We start from the raw sequence: 17,650 nt of genomic DNA, 5'->3' as shown, positions 1-17,650 counted from the left end.
GTTTCTTTTTACCTTTTCGTTCTTTTTAAACATGTCATTTTCCACGAGTTAGGCGTAAACGATTTTTATCTCCCCGCTTTGTGGGATCATTTGCTGTTGTAAATTGTTAAATACAGTGTTCTCGAGAAACACATTAATCTTAGTAAGATTTTTAAGAAAACAATATAAGTTTAACTTCACCTGTTTGTAATACAATTTGTTTATATGTACCTACAACAAATAACATTTGGCATTGTTATGCTTGGAATTCCATTAGCGGCGAGTATGAAATCTATTTCTTGAATTTATACTCTTTGAAATCAGTTTTAATATTTAAGACACATTTTTCTACGAAGAAATAAAATTAAGGATATTTTCGTACATTATGAATAGTTTCTTTGATAAACACTAGGGAAATATTTCAGATAAAAGCACCCGTGATTTACATCGATTGAGTTGTTAAGTAAGTAATTGAGTAAAATAGAAAAAGTGGTGGCAAATTAATGGTTAAATGTAAAAGGAATTTAGTCATTTAACTGGCACTTCAAACCTATTTTAATGATATTTCAAGCCTAAAATACATATTTTTCTCACTATAAATTGAATTGTTTGAGTCTAGATTTTCAGAGTGTTTTATGAGTCTTTACCTGTCCCACGAATTGTTTAAAAGAGCAATGCTAATTTTGTCAAATTAGGGAATCATCAAAACTTTTAAAATAGGGCAGGACATCATTTTTTTATCAGTACTTTAATTACAATAATGAAATAGTTAGGTGGAAAAGTTAGTTTTTATTTAAAACAATAATTCAATGGATAAAAAAGTGTAGTAATTTTTTTAGAAACTTCCCTAACCTCTTGATACCTCTTTGATTCAAATTTTAACACATCATAAAAAAAAACACCGTAAAAGAAATTCCTCACCATAATCCATCAATCTCAAATTATAATTTATTGTACAGCTTAAGTTTCTTAAAAATGTGATAATTTTTTTTTTTTTCTTTTTTTTTTTTGCATTAAAAGTAAAATTGTCCATAACTGATATTTTATTATTTGTACAAAATACAATTAAATACCTGCAAGTGACGTCATCAAAGATAAATCGTGGCATTTGTCAATTTAAGGCTCCTATACTATAGTCAGTCTAATTCAGGGGCTCTATGGCAATTCAAAAGCCAATTTAGTTCAGCACACGCGTGACGTCATTTACAGGTATTCAATTGAATATGATTTAAATCACATAGTTAGGTATAATCACTTTACCTCTTCTTTAGTTACAAGTAGCCAATTATATATTGTACAGACTATTTTTTTTTTTTTAAAAAGCAAAGTTGTGTTAAATTAATATTTTAATTTGTTATTTATTAAAATTTTCATTTCTTTTTTTTTTTAGTTAATTAAATTATTTTTTACTTAGAAACACAAAGCAAATCATCATTTCTACTAGAAGTTAAATCTTAAGTTTTAAGAGGATAAAACAGTACTTTCGTTAAAACAAGTCGTTTAATATAAAAGTACTTCTTTCAAATGATTTTCCGCTTGATTAAATTCACAAAATTTTATCAGGAGGAAAATCCTCGCCTAAAATATATTATTTATGTATATTATTAAAATATATCATTTACTCCTGCTTAAATTTAATCAGAAATAAATAACAATTAGTTACAAATAAACATCCATCCAAGCAAATGCAGTCGCTCAACACATCTTCCGGAATTTTTAAATTAAAAAAATTTTAAAACATAGGATAAGCATGATTATGGCAATCAAAAACAATGAATAAAAATAAGCAGAAAAATATACATAGCCTCGATTTTATTTTCTAAGTTCATGAGTATCTAAATCTATAGATTTATTTTTGCTGTCATATTTTATGTTTATATTTTAAAAGCTAACAACTAAATCTACTAAACTAAATCTAAATCTATATATGAATTTTAATACTAAGATAACACTTTTAAATATTCTATCTATATTTTATAATCATTTGGTATCTAAACTAGACAAAAACATGCATTTGTAAATAAAAGAAATACTTTTTATAAATTTTAGTCTAAAATAAAGAACTTAACAAGTTCATTCTAATATATAAAAGAATAGATTCTTCAGAAATTAAAAAGCAAATTTTTATACTGTGGCCTTCATCGAATATTTGGCGTGTTGAAACTTGATCAAAGGTGACTAATGCAAACCACAACACGTTCTGAAGGGCAGGTAAGCTTAGGTCACTGGTCACATCTTATATTTTTTTACATTCTTCAATCCCCCATCCCAACATATTCTCTCTTTTTCTTTTTTTGGCAAGCTTTTCCCTGAACTGAACAAGTTTCGGCGCGTAGCTTCGACGAAATTTTTTTTCTTCCCCTCTCTACTAAGTTTACGATTTTATTAAGTGTAACATATATCATTATATTTTAAAAGATTTTTTTTTTCATTTTTTACACAATTTGACGTATGGAATATTTTAAATAATTTCTATTAAGAGATATACGATCTACGGTGGTTTTAGAATCACTTAGGTTCCAGTCAATTGCAGTCGAATAAGGTATTTTAATCTAGTGGGGTTACGTAAGACAAGTTTAAATGCGTTAATTCTGCGAATTTCTAATTTAAAATAACAATCATTCTTAAATTTTTAATAGATAACAAAGTTGCCATGACTTTTGTGTTCTTTTTTTTCTTAAATTTAATTAATCAATATAAGTAGAACTGTTAGAGTCGAATCATTACATATTTGATATGAAGAAATAGTACGGAAAAGTATGCTTTCCTTTCAAACAATTCAGGCATTGCTGTTTATTCTGACGCACATTTGATACATCTCGACCACATTATATGAATTTTTTGCGCACTTTATCACTTTCTAGACTTCTTTTTCTTTGATAAGGTCAAATCATTTCCTTTTCGCATTCATTATAGTACAACCACTTCTAGGACTATAGTAAACATTGATTGCTCACTTCAATAAATGTACTCTCAAAGCAGGGGGTCCCAATTCAAATTACTTTGTTTTTACCACATAGTCTATCTTCATAAATTGTTAACAAAAATTCTAATGAGGGGCGATAACATTCTTTCTGTAATACTTTTTTTTTAGTTTCAGTTTTTCTTTACTTTATTATAAAGTACGGTAAAGGACCACAAAAATATTGGTTTAAAAGGAGAAATTTATCAGTGTTTTGTTTTGACAAAAAATAAATTGATTCTAGTAAGTCTTATTACTGCAATCGGAATTTTCTATCATTCAATATTCTATTAGATGATGGAAACAACTGTTCTAAGACTCATGTGTAAAAAAAAATGCAGCACAATTCTCATTGATGTGTAAGTAGAAAATTTCTACAAATTTAAAATATTATTTTATGAAAACAACTTTTACTATAACTTTTCAATTTTCAAGTACCTAATTAAATTATCATTGTATTTTTAATAAGAAATTATTTCGAAAACATCATAACTTCAAGTTTTATTTATTTTTATTTTATTTGTTTTAGTTATTTTTTTATATTTATTTATTTAAAGGGGAGGGTTAAGTTTTTTCCACGTCCACACACTTTTCGACTACATCATCGGCCAGTTACAAAGAGTTGTGAGAGTTATAAAAATCAGGCTAACTTAAGCATTTATAAAAAATATAAAAAAAGCAACGCAGCAAGATCAAGTAAAAGTAAGAAAAAAACAGACGATAATTTTGGAGCTTCTTGTTTAACATACTGAGTGTTTTCTTTTTACTTTCACTTGCGCGCATTTTAAATCTTTTTACATAATATTAATTCGACGTATTTTTATGTTCTTTTTATGATTAACTTATTGAAAATTACTGTCTTGGTGGTAATTTCAATACCGAAGAAGAAAGAGAATTTTAAGAAACGTATATTGGTTGGAATTAAAAACTAATTCAATCCATTGCAGACAAACATTGAAAATCAATCCAAGAGGACAAACATCAATTGGTGCAGTTTCTTCAACCCAAGACTTGATATGGAGCGTTTATGATGGTCTATCAAAAAGAAAAAAAGGATAATGAATGTTCGCATTATTGTGATTCACTCTTTACTTACTCTTTAGAGGTATAGTTTATTTTATTTTAAAACACTTTTTTTTTTGCAAAATTGTTTAGTTTGAAAAAGAATTGTTTTATATGATAAACACAGGTTACTCATACAATTCTGAATATAACGACCATTATCACAGTATTTAACAAAGTATTGATGCACCATCATACAGGCTAAAAATAACCTAAAAGAAAAGAATTTCGGAATTACTTAATACTTTTAAAAATGAAAAGATAAGACAAAAGAATTCCGGTATATTTGAATTAAAATCAGGCATACTAACTTAGGTTCTAGGTTAAACTAATAAGCGCTATTACAAAAAAAATAATAATAATTAAAAGAAAAGTAAATTAATAATAGGTTAATACCTAATTTTTATATGCTATAATTTGCAATTTTAACACCGAAATAAGGCAAATTACTTACAATCTACACACAAAATATATCTGTATGTAATTACGGATAAATTATTTAGGAAATATGATAGTTTATTGGAAACATAAATTAGGGTTTTTTTTTCTCCGTTTTTAATATTGGTTGGAAAAATACTTAAAACATTGGATTATTAAGTTGTTTCACTCATTTCCGAAACAAACTTATGATATTTCTGAACATGAAACGTTTATTTTATTTTATTGCCCAATACTATAAGCTATTTCTTTCGTCTTTTTTACATATGCTAATATATATCTTCCATTAAAAAGCAACATTACAACAACTAAAAAATCTAAACGAATTTCATCAAGACGTCTTTATGATTCCTATCGTATCGTGAGCATTGCCCTCTTTAGTTTCAGTTAATCTAAAATAAATGAAATGCTTGAAAATTATTCAGCATGCCTATGTAGTGTATAAATCTGAAATTCAAATCATAAGCGATAATTGCTCTTGTGAAAAAGAGCAAAGATCCTGCCGCTAAGATTTTTATCATAATGAGAATCGACATCTGCACTAGAGATTCTGAATTTAGAATTCACAACGCGTTAAGCAGTTCAATTACTTTGATGTTTTTCAAGAAATATTTTTTTCATGAGTAGCATTTGATAATACTGAACAGAATTTTAAAATAATATTACTGTCTTTTTTTAAAAGCGTAAATTTTTTTAGTGAAAAAAATGAAAATATTTTTCAAAAAATTTGTAAGAAAAAAAGTTCTGATATGCTGATGAATCCTAATGCTAAGCCAGAGGGAAATTTTGCATTTATTTGACAAGAGATATGCATACAGTGAACTGTTTCAGAGTAATTTGTAACCTGGAAAATAGTTTATTAATTTTATTTAAAAAAAGAAACTAAAAATTCTAAAACGACTTTTGAAACGTGAATATATAGAATCGTTTTCAAAAGATTAAATAAAACTAAAAATTCTAAAACGATTTTTGAAAGGTAAATGTATAGAATCGCTTTCAAAAGATAAAATAAATTTTAAAAATCGAAAAATGTAAATTACTTTAATGGTTTTATAGATATATTTTTTATCAGTCAACAATATGCTGTTTTTTTTATGAAATTTTAAGGGAAAAAAGTTCTACTTTCTTTTAGGTTGATGAAAATTCTTATGTTAAGATAGAGAACAACTTTGTACTTAGAATTTATATTTAGTTCGAATTTTTATAAGAATTATTACAATTTATTGCTACAGAGAATAACTTGCACCCCGAAAAATAATTTAACCTATCTATATTTATTTAACAGAGATAAAATTTCCAAAACGATTTTAAAATGCCATAGATTCATAGTTTAAGAATCGTTTTCAATCATTCTTTGTGGGTTACCAACTACAAATGTGGGTTACAGGCTACTTTGAGGGTTACAGACTTAGATTACAAACTATTATACAGAAATAAATTCAAACTCTTCAAAATTTAAAATTTTTCTTTTAATACACTTCCGATGCAAAATGGCAATAAAATTTTATATTTTAACATTAGAAGGTGACGAACTTAAATCAAGTGTTTTGAAATTTTAAATTCCCCTGGAGTGCAATTGTAAAGGAAGATACGTAAATGTGTAATCATCACATGTGTATTTTATTTGCTCAATTTTAAAATAGGAAACTTTTAACTAAGCATTTATTGCTGTCTCATTTTATAGACCGATTTTGATATGAGTTTGTTTAAATTAGAAATGAAAAAGCTTAATATTATTTGCTTTCAAATAGTTTAATTTCTATTGCTTTTTTCCTGCGAAAACAATTAATCTTGTAGTAATAACATGATTTTAGACTGATAGACTGTGAACAAGTTTGATCAATATGTTTTAAAATAATTTAAAATGAAACCTATAAAAAGTAATATATACATACTAATATCATATTGTAAACAAATTAACCGTTTGGTTGTTTTTCTTTTCAATTAATCTTCACTTGACAGGAATCATCATCATCATATTTGGCTAGACGGCCCAGGGTGGGCCAGTGCCTTCCTATGAATTCGAATCCACTTCTCTCTACTTTTGACACTTGTTCGCCAGTTTTTATCCTTTAGAGCAGTGGTGCGCAAACTAGGGGTTGCGACCCCTGTGGGGGTCGCCAGAAGTTTTTTGGGGGTCGCCAAATTTTTATGAAATGCATTATCCCTNTTCTTTAAATTTGAGTCATCATTCCTTCTGAAAATGTGAGCTGCCCAGTTCATTCGATTTATTTTTATGAATTTCACAAAATCTGGCTCTCTGTAGATTATATACAGTTCAGTATTATTTCGTCTTCTCCAGGAATTATTTATTTTTATCCCACCAAGGATGGAGCTCAAAACTTTTCTCCCTCAGAAAAAAAAAAAAAAAAAAAAAAAAAAAAAAAAAAAAAAAAAAAAAAAAANAAAAAAAAAGCTTGACAGAAATATTACTAGTTTAATTTCACTTTTTTTTTGCCTTTTTTTATAAAATAAAAAAATAGCAATCATTTATTTCAAAAAGTTACTAGTGTGAGGAGTTAATGCAAGAAACATTTGCCTGAAAACATTTTGTTTAAACAATTTGATATTGTGGCTGGATCATAAAGGAATAATGAAGAAAAATTGAGACAGAAAAATCTTGAATTAGAAACTAATAACCTCCATTAGCCTTGAGAACGACCCAAAAAGAGATGGTAATATGATGTAACAAAAGACAAATGTTCCAACTGTAATGAAAATTACCGACTGGAAATCTAAAGCTAAGAATAGGAATGTTAAGAACATAGTGCAGTATGCCAAAGCACACAGTCGGCTGTAGCACTATGAAAAAGAAGAAATAATTTTATGTTACAAATAATTATAATCGAATTAATGATACAATTTTAATTTTACATCAATTAATGCATATATCAGAAGGATTTCTGAAATTTTCACCTATACTAGTTTATTTTATAATAAGTAATAAAAAAAGTTAATCTAAAATTTATTGAAAATTATGTTTAGCGTTTAAGTGTAGTGTTTGACAGGAGATCTGATCTTGATTTGGCAAATGACTTATGTATATTGACCACCACCCTTCAAGACATGCAAACAAACACAAACAATTTAAACATAGAGGCAATGAACATGGGGCTTATTATCAACCAAAATAAAACTAAAATTTTGAAAATTAATCCTAAACAATTAAATGATATATTCTTAGAAAATAATAAACTAGAGTGGATAAGCAGTTTTACGTATATTGGAAACATAATTAACGCCAAAGGAAGGACTGATGAAGATATACTAAATAGATTAAACAAAGCCCGATGCAGTTATGCTATTCTCAACAAAAACTTAACAAATTCAACAAAAATGAGAGTTTTCAGTACTAATGATAAATTTGTCCTACTGTATGAATGGCACTGCATTAAAAATAACATGAAAAATCTTCAAGTATTTATTAACAAGTGTTTTAAGAATTATCTTGCGTATCAAGTGGTTTCATAAAATGTTTAATCCAGAAAACTATTGATAAGCAATACAGAAACCGATTGATCTGGCAATTGAAAAATGTAAATGAGAATGGTTTGGTCATGTTCCAAGTTAACCTGAAAATTTTTAAGTAAAACAAGTTTTTGATTGGAACCCTCTAGGCAATAGAAAAAGAGGAAGACCTAAAAATACTTGACACATGACGTTTGTAAATGAATTGAAAACAATACGAAAGACGAGGAGAGAGGCAAAATATCTGACCACAAACAAAGTGAGATGGAAAGCTATGATAGGAGCCCTATGCTCCAATTCGAAGTTCATTCATACTGCATAGTAATACCAAAGAAATGGTAATACATTCAAGGCGGCAATACATTCTTTGGTAGTACATTCAAGGTGGATGAAAGAGGGTCCAGGTAATTGGTCATACATTTTAGCACTTGTAACTAATTATATTATCTGTCTCTGTTTGTATGGTACAGATGATTTAAAGATACAACTATTTTTAGAATCTCTTGTTGTAGATTCAAATTGTACCAAATTTGTTATTCATTCAATCATTCGAATAGTGAACATGAACCTATTCACTTCTTGTTTTGTACATACTGACAGAGTACCTTCAAACTTTGTACCCAGAATTTCAGATGTTGCGAGAATCCAATTTACTCTTTTTGTTTTGGGCATACTTATAGAGTACCTTCAAACAGAATGTTTGTGTCCAGGATCCTAAATATTGTTAATATCAAATCTGTTTATTGTCATCTCAGACACTTTTTTCGCGCTTACTAATAGAGTACCTTGAAATAGAATGTAGAATGCCTTGTATCCAGAGTCCCAGCATTAAATCATTAGCATACACGTTTTTTAATGCTAAAATAAAACTTGCGCCAAATTGAGGATAAAATGCAAAAATAGTTCCATGAATTCTCCCATCTCTCCTCCTTTACTCGCCAAATTCCTCGTCCTTTCCTACTTTTCCAGAATGCGTGGCTATTGAATGGGAGGTAGAAATCACACGTGGGGGGCAAGAAACCAGTTTTTCGAAAGTAAAATGAAAATTCTATAAAATGTGCGGCAGTGTTGGACGACCCCCATACCTGTTAAGTGTTTCCCCCTAAAGAAAGACCACCTACGAATTAAGTACAAGGGTGAAAAGTGGTCGAACACATGATACAGATCTCCGCGTTCAACACTGTAGGGAATCTCCGTTTCCTGTACATTATTGACTGGAATTACCAGCTAATTAAGATCCTTTTCTATTGAAGATGGGATATCTCTGGATTAAAAAGTTCATTTTCATATAATTATAAATTATATTGCTTTCTATCGTTTAAACTGCAGTTATAAACTAGTAAAATCATTAAAAAAATATTAGTGATGGGGGCAATTTGGGTACATAATTTGAAAATATTCTATAGACGGTATTAAAAGTAGCCGGTATAGAAAGATACCCGGTAAAAAAAATACCCGGTATAAAAAGTACCCGGTATAAAAAAGATTTTTATGACATCTCTGTATGATGGCACTCGTACTTATCCGAGTGGTTTAATTTTATCTACCTTTCATTCATTTCTTTATTTTATTTATTTATTTACTTTAAAATAATACTCTGCAGATTCGAATTCCTGTTACACTGTAAAAAGTGGATATTCAAATATCACGGTACTTTCTTCATTTTTGACGAAACTGTTTCCTGGTATACGCTTCGATCAAATTTCTTGTCAAAGTGACGAAATAGCTATCGTCACTTCTTCGAGAAAACTAATTTCGTCAAAGTTAAAGAAATGTTTCGTCATTCTATTTTTTTACAAAATAAGTAAATAATATATAGATAGATAGTATAGAAAGATATCTCACACCCATGTCCGCGATATGGCATTCGATACCGGGATCTTACTGGTATCTGGCTAACCATCGACCTTGTACCTTGACCATCGTACAGGAGACAGGCCTTCGTCGCTTAGTTTTCGTTCATCTAGTCTTCATTCTAATTTCGTCATTCTAGTTAACAATCACCCATAATGCACTACGATTAGGTTTCGAGTTGAGGAAACATTTTCGCCATATATTTGAGAGTTCGCGTTTCGTCATAAATCACGTGATTTCGAGTCAAAATGATTACCGAAATATAAGGACTGCTGAATCGTGAAAGTGAATTTAATTTCTGAGAGTGAACCTATTAGTTTAAAATAAATTTTATTGTAATAAGATTACTAGTAAAAACTAGCCTCCAAATAATTCAGGAACAAAAAATAGGTGACTTCTAATTTGTTCTTGATCCTACCAACTAAATGTTATCTTTTGCTGGAAAAATAAAATAACTCAAACACATCTGGGACGATGCGGTTACCCAAATATATTTTATAAAGATGAAATAAATATAACTAAACGAGAAAAATAACATGAGACACGTTTTTTTTAATTTAAAAAATCTGAACATAAAAATTAGAACGATATTCACTTTTAATATATCTCGTATACGTCTGACCGATCTTACATAGACGGGGAGCCACCAAATTTGCAAAATTCAAACGCACCGCAGTGTTAGTTCAAAAAATCATGTTACAGATTAAACGTTAACAGAAAAAAATAATGTGTCCGATAAATTTTAACAATTTTGTAAAATTTATGAGAAGTATCGTAGTTAGGAGAAGTACCAAGCTAATAAAGAATTCGCTTTATTAGATTGGAAGAAATGATGCTAGGTAATTTTGAAGATTTCTACTGTTTTTTTCTAAAAACGTAAAAGTTAGAAAATTATTCACTTATAAATTTTCAATAGATAATTTTCTACTGCTCATTTGTCTACGTTTAGATTTTAAAAAATAGGCTTCTATATTTGTTCAAGCTTACAAAAACTGATTTAGATGAATTTGAAGCATTTTTTTACTGTAAATTTTGCTTTAAAAGACTTACAAAGGTATAATGCTGCATTAATTTTACCCAGCAGGTTCATAATCGATATTGAAAGTATCCGAGTTTAAACATAAATTAACTTTTCACCTCTATATTAGTCGAATACCGCTTCATCGTCTTATGACTGATATTAGACCAAAAGGTATCATAAAATCAGTCATATAAGTCAGATATAATATAAGGTAATAAACCAACTTAAAACAAAACTTAAACACCTTTCTAAAAATGCTGGTAGTAAAATTCTATCGATTAATTGTATGGCAGAAAACAATTCTAATCGCTCTTTAAATTTGATCATTGGGTAAAAGGCTCTCAAAAATATTTAAGCATTTTCATTTTATACTAGATACAAACTAAACAGGTAACTAATAAAACTTGTGATGAGTGGTGATACTCATTTGAAAACTCTTAAGGGGAGTCGTCATACTGACAATATTAAACTGCCTAATTGCGCGTACCTTTTACTCAAATACTATTAAATATAGGGACTTGAAATTTTTCGTAGGAATTAAATATACACTTTTTCAAATACTGAGGTGAAAATTTAACCGAAGAATTTTTTTTATTTAAAAAAATATTTACCGAACAATAGTGTAAAAAATTCCTTCCTATGGCAGTTCAACGCTTAAAAATATATTTCATGAATTATCTCAAAAATTTAACCTTATTTCATACATAGTTACTCAAAATAAATACATAGTAAAACTTTCAAGATTGTATACTGAGTGGTAATGACATTTCTGGAAGAGAAAAGAGCATAATTCTGGTTTATAAAATAAAAATATACGGTACGTAAACCTTTCATTTGGTAATTTTTATATTCATATACGTTTATCGCAAATTCTGGTTTTCAAAAAATTATAGTTCTTACTATCATACATTAAGTAAAAAAATACAAAACTGAAAAGCAAATTGAACCGAATAAATGGTTATTATGACATGCTCTAAGGTATCAGGAAAAATTACTACTTTTACCAAAATTTATCTCACAACATAAAACCCTATTTTTTTGTTAGTTTTACTAGAATCATTACCAAAGAGCTTTGGATCAAATTGCTGAGCTTTTTGGTGTTCCCATAGAGTCAGAAACACGTTAAATTTCACCATTTTCAGTAGTTCTGACAGTACTTTTTTTTCTTAGTGTATGTTTACACTGTAAAATCAATTTAAATGACTTTTAATTTAACTAAACATAAAAATAATACTGACAAAAAATACTGACTATCCTTAACGTTCATCAGTAGAGCCCGGATTTTGATGACCTAAAAAATTTCAACTAATGCCCTTAAAAAGTTGCAAAAAATGCCCTTAAAAAGGGCAAAAAATGCCCTTAAAAATGCAAAAATTGCGCAAAAATGCAAAAATTGCGCAAAAATGCCTTAAATGAAGTAAAAATATTGAATTAATAAAATGTTTTGCTCTTTAAAACTATTATGAGTCATTTAAAAGATATAAAGCAATGCAATACTTGTTCTGCGTTCATTAAAGTTTGAAAAATTTGTTTTATATCCTAAAATAACAAAAAAAGGAAAATATATTGACACCAAAATATTTTTATTTTGTATAGAAACTTTAATGGATATAACAACTTCCATCTCATAATATTACTAAATATCAGAATTACATTGGATTATTAAATGTTTTTTGATAATTTGAAATGTAAACGAGCGTCTCTTGTCTGAAAGTAAATTTTCATTCCTGCAGAAGCTTCTTTCAACGTCTACTGATGTTATAGGTGCGTACTTGAAAAAGACGGTCTCACTTACTGACAATTCTTCTTCAATTTGAAAAGATTTTGCTTCACCTGTTAATATCCTATAGATTTTCTTCATTGTTTGGAAGCCAGTGTAATAATGAAAATTGATAAAAAATAATAAAAATTGTAAAAAATTGACAGAAAACTTCAAAAAATGCATTAAAATGCAAAATACGCACCAAAATTTCAAGAAAAATGCCCTATAAATCTAAAAAAATGCTCTAAAAGACAAAAAATGTTCAAAAATGCAAAAAATGCAGAAAAATGCAAATGTCATCAAAATCTGGGCCTTACTCATCAGCATCAATCCATGGCGTCTGAGAAAAAAAAAATTGTATCATAGATTTTCCTCCACGTCTGTTCTCTCAAACAAGGGAAGATACTTCAGTTTGTTGTGCAGGAAAGCAGTTTTACAGAAACGCAGGCTATTGCAGGAAAGCAAATAGCTTTTCCGTAAGAGCACTGACTCTTTCTACTATACTTTCATCCAGTACAGCACCAAAGGTTTTTAAAATTACTTGTTTCAAGTTATGTACGCAAGAACGCCAACGTGAATGAAAACATAAAACGTTTCATTCTATATTGAATCTTTGTGTCGTTTTGTTCTTAAAAATGTTGTCCAATCGGCTTAAAATGTATTTACAAACAGTGATCAATCAAATTGTGAAAATTTATTTATTTTTTTTTTTAACAAAAAATATCTTACTTTGTAGTTTTTCTTTAAAAAAAATAATTGCTATGCTATCATATAATGAATATCATTCATTTTTTTTTTTTTAAGAATTATCCTATTAATCTTTTTTATTGTAACACTTATTGTAATATTTATAGAAGTATTGTAATACTTCCCCCCACTAGCAACTCAGTAATGATTTTTCGTCTCAAAAATTGTCGTTCCGTTACTTAAAAACAGTATGTTTACAATTTTCGATTAAATTTTTTAATTTATTTTTTCCTAAGCAAATTATCTAAACAAATTCAATAGCGTATCATATAAAAGATTCATTTTTTCCTTTAAATTTTTATTTCTTATTTATTTTGAAAAATAGGGACAAATAACACTGTCTTAGATTAAGGTTAATATAGCACAATTTTTCTTTAGTTTGTCTCAGAAATGTGTTAGTAGTAATATTAAAACTTATCAAATAGTAATTTCAGATAAATAATTTCGTTAAATAAGTTTGTTATTTATTCTTGAATTTGTTATTTATTCTTGATATTTGTTACTTATTCTTGAACCACGGGAAACAGATTAGTAAGTTGAAGAGCTTTTAGCGTAAAATAAAAGTATTTTAAGAAATTATAAAAGAAAAAGACACACAATAATAAATCATTGATCTGAAAATGCTAATTTAATAAATAGCATTCTTTATTCACTTAACATTAACCTCCTGACTTTGACAGTATGGAAATTAGGATACATAAAACATATCCCACGCTTTAATGACCAATTCTTACTGAATAAAAACATTTTCAGAAGCCTTTACCTAAGCTATTTTTAAGTGTTATACGATAGTTTTTTTGAAATTTAATAAAAAAAGGTTTTCGACCAAATTAAATTTTTTTTCTTTTTTTAAATGTTTATCGTGAATATATGTATATTTCGAAAAAACACAAATGAAATAAAACGAAATAAAAACACAAAATAAACGCAAATCTTATTTCATTTCTTCAACGTGTCTCGTATTAGCCTCATTATTTTAATTTATTTGTGTGTGTGTGTTTGTTTTTAGTGTTTCATACTAACACCAATTAATCCTCAACTTGCAATGCACATATGTGATTCAAATATTCTCCAGGAAAATCATTTCTATTGTATTTTTTCCCCTCGCGTATAAAATGAAAACTTCTAATGAAACTTCCAAAATCTAACCGAGATCTTTAAAATCAATCTGAGGATAGGAATTATGAGGCATAAGGTAAAAGCCTGACTGCTTACACAAGAGCTTATTCTAAAAAAGGTAATTAAGGTTTTTGTTTTGGCACCTTCTTATCTTTTTTCTTATTTTTTTTTATTTTTCATTTATAATGAATGTTTAGATGTTATGTATTTTGAGTTGAAACATTGGTTTTTTAATGTTTTTATCTATTCTGAGTTCATTTTTCAAAAGAGCTTCTATGCATTATTTCTCACACCTTGTTGGCGCAATTAAAATTACGAACTTGCTCTTTGGTTTTGAAACTTGGAGCAGTATCATTGTAAAATATGGAATAATTTGAAATTTGAAAATTTAGTGTTTTATTTTGCATCATCAAAAGCTCTAGGATTTTTTATTTAATGATTTGTTCAGGAAAAAGTTGCTTAATAAAAATATATCATGTTGTAAACGGGAAGGAATTTTGAAGATAAACTTGGGAAACTTGGGGGAAAAAAAAATCTTCATTCGGAGAAAAACAAATTTTATTTTTTTATCCTCGAAAGGCTTTGTTTAGGAGTTATTACAAGAAATTAAAAACAGGTTTCAGAAGAAAGAAAAAAAGACATTCGTCAATGCTTATACACTATATTATTTCTGTTAGCAAGAAGAAAAAAAAGAAAGAAAAACGCTAAAATGTTGTATTAATTCTAAAACAAATGTTAAATTTTTTCAAATTTATATAATTTTTTTTATTTAAAATTAAGGAATGTTATTAGTTTTATTTTTTTCTCAAATTGAAGTAATTTTTCTATTTTTAGAATAGAAAGGAAAGAAACTATATTTAAAATACATTGGTATTGAGAAGAAAGAATATTTCTAGAAGCCTGCTCGAGTTTTGATACAATGTGTGAGAAAAATGCTACTGAATACATTTTTTCAAATTGAAGTAACGTATTTTATATTAAAAATACAATAAAAAAAGAAGAAACTTTAAAAATACAACACAATATTTATGAAAAAATAGAATGAAGAGTGTAAAAAATAAAGTGATTATGCAGTGGTAATGACGGACTTGGAACAAGTGTTCGCTCGAGTTTTGATACAAAACGGTAAAGAATAATAATTATTACTATAAACTATTTCTTTTCAACAGTTGTAACATATTTTTCCTCATTTGAAACACAAAGTATAAAATCAAATATTAATTACATTTTAATGAAACCTGAAGAGACAAATGAGATTTTGTTAAACAAAACGGAAACCGAAACATGATGAAATGCCGAAATAGGATGCCAGACACAACAAAAACAATAAATTTATGTTCCAGACCTATTCGGTTTCCCATTGGTCGCCCACCCAATGACGTCACTTGATGAAAAAGAAAGAATGGCCAGCTAGGTGAGGCAAGGATAGACGTGCTGCAATTTCTTACACATTTTCTTTTTCATTCATTATTTAAAGACCTTGATTTGGGACTACGGAGAAACCTTACCATGTGAATGACCTTCTTCGACGCACATTTTTGCCGTCGCTCTCTTCTGGATAAGGAAAAATATGTTTAAAAAAAACATCTCAGATGCAGACATATAATTAACAAGTTTTACAGCTTTCAAGACAGATGGAAGTGAAAGATAAAGTTAAGAAATTTTATAGATAAAGCAGTTCTATAATTTTGTGGTAATAAAGTTATCAAGCTGCAAAGTAGAACACTGTGTTAAGTAAAATCGTAAAATGCAACTTGGTATCCGCTGGACTTCTTATGCATACCAATATTTTTTTCATAAAACATATTTTTGGTAACATTTTAAAATTGAATGTAAATGTTAAAGGTCATTGAAGTACATTTATGATTTGAAATTAAATAGGAAAGGAAACCATAAAAGAGAAATAAAAATTTGTTAAAAAATAGCGTGAGGATTTATAAGAATAGGTCAGACTTTTTTTTTTTTCCATAAGTAAAATTTTACAGCAAGCTGATTTTTAGTATTGTTTACTGATAGGCTTTTTATAAGTTTCTTCAATTTTCATTCGATAACAAGAATTAAGGGCTTGGGTCGATTTAACGACAAGATAAACTTTTTATAAATATGTCTTTCTTTTTATTTAAGTCAATCTGTTCATTATTGTTTCTAGATAGGTGTTATGCGAGTGTTTGAAATTCCTATTGATAACAAAACAATACACATAGAAACATCTTTTTCTTCCATTGAAATCGTAGTGTTTTTTGTTTGTTTTTTTCCCCTTTCTTCATTGATTATTTTGAAACTATGACTTATGTTGTTCCATCTGTGGGAAAGAAGTATGGTGGAAACTTCCTGAATATGGTAAAATCAACTGTATTTCATTTCTATGGAAACACCGAAAGTTTCACGAATTTTTTCCGAAGCAATTTGGTAATGATTTTGATGAAATGAACAAAAAAATATGGTTTGTTAATGTGTGACAAAATTTGGCAAATGGAGTAAAATTTGGTAATTTTATCATGATACTTCAGAGCGTGGCATAAAACTTATCCATTCGTTTAAATTTGCTCTTAGTTTCGTATTCTTTAATAAACGTGTGGTAATAGGAACTATTAATTGTGAGAATCAGAATTTCTGGTAAATAATTACCATATGAATGGAACAATTAACAATTGAAAGGTTTAAATACCGTATATTTTGGTTTTATTAACTGAAATTATATTTTGATTACCAGAATTGTTTTTACCATACAGTACGATAATTTTACCAGAATAATTTTTTCATCCTCGAAGCTCTCCAATTGCGTTATTTTTTATTCCGTATTTGAAAATAAAATAAAAAAAGTTTTTGAAAAAAAATTTAGCGGAAAAATTTCTAGAAAATTAATAAAGAACTATAAAAAAATTTAAAATTATTTATTTCAGATTTAATCTCTTTCTTGAAGCTCTTAAATTTCATTATTTTTAATCCGTATTTTAAAATAAGGAGAACTTTTGAAAAAAAAAATTACAACTGAAATATTTCTAGAAAATTGATAAAGAACTACGAAATGATTTAAAATTGTCTATTTCAGATAAAAATTTATTTTTACGTAGCAGAAATGCATTATCAATATCTGCGACTTTAAGGTTATTTTTTTCTGTAAATAAATTGAATCTAACAATATTTTACAACAATTTGTAAGTAAATTCAGACACTTCAATCAAGTCGAGCTCAAATCATCTTGTTAACTTATCCAAATTTAAAATGAAGAATGGGG

At 27.9% G+C, this 17,650-nt stretch overlaps 1 long non-coding RNA gene across 1 annotated transcript; it reads left to right on the top strand.

The window, feature by feature from the left end:
* Positions 1 to 17: 17 nt before the first annotated feature.
* LOC122271201 (uncharacterized) lies at positions 18 to 16,329 on the top strand. The gene is made up of 3 exons (XR_006226236.2): positions 18 to 262; positions 3,889 to 4,046; positions 15,247 to 16,329. It is a non-coding gene; the product is annotated as an uncharacterized lncRNA (long non-coding RNA).
* The last annotated feature ends 1,321 nt before the right edge of the window (positions 16,330 to 17,650 follow it).

This window comes from Parasteatoda tepidariorum, chromosome 1 (assembly GCF_043381705.1).
Source record: "Parasteatoda tepidariorum isolate YZ-2023 chromosome 1, CAS_Ptep_4.0, whole genome shotgun sequence".
NCBI lineage: Eukaryota > Metazoa > Arthropoda > Arachnida > Araneae > Theridiidae > Parasteatoda > Parasteatoda tepidariorum.
This window is presented reverse-complemented; position numbering and strand designations above follow the sequence as displayed.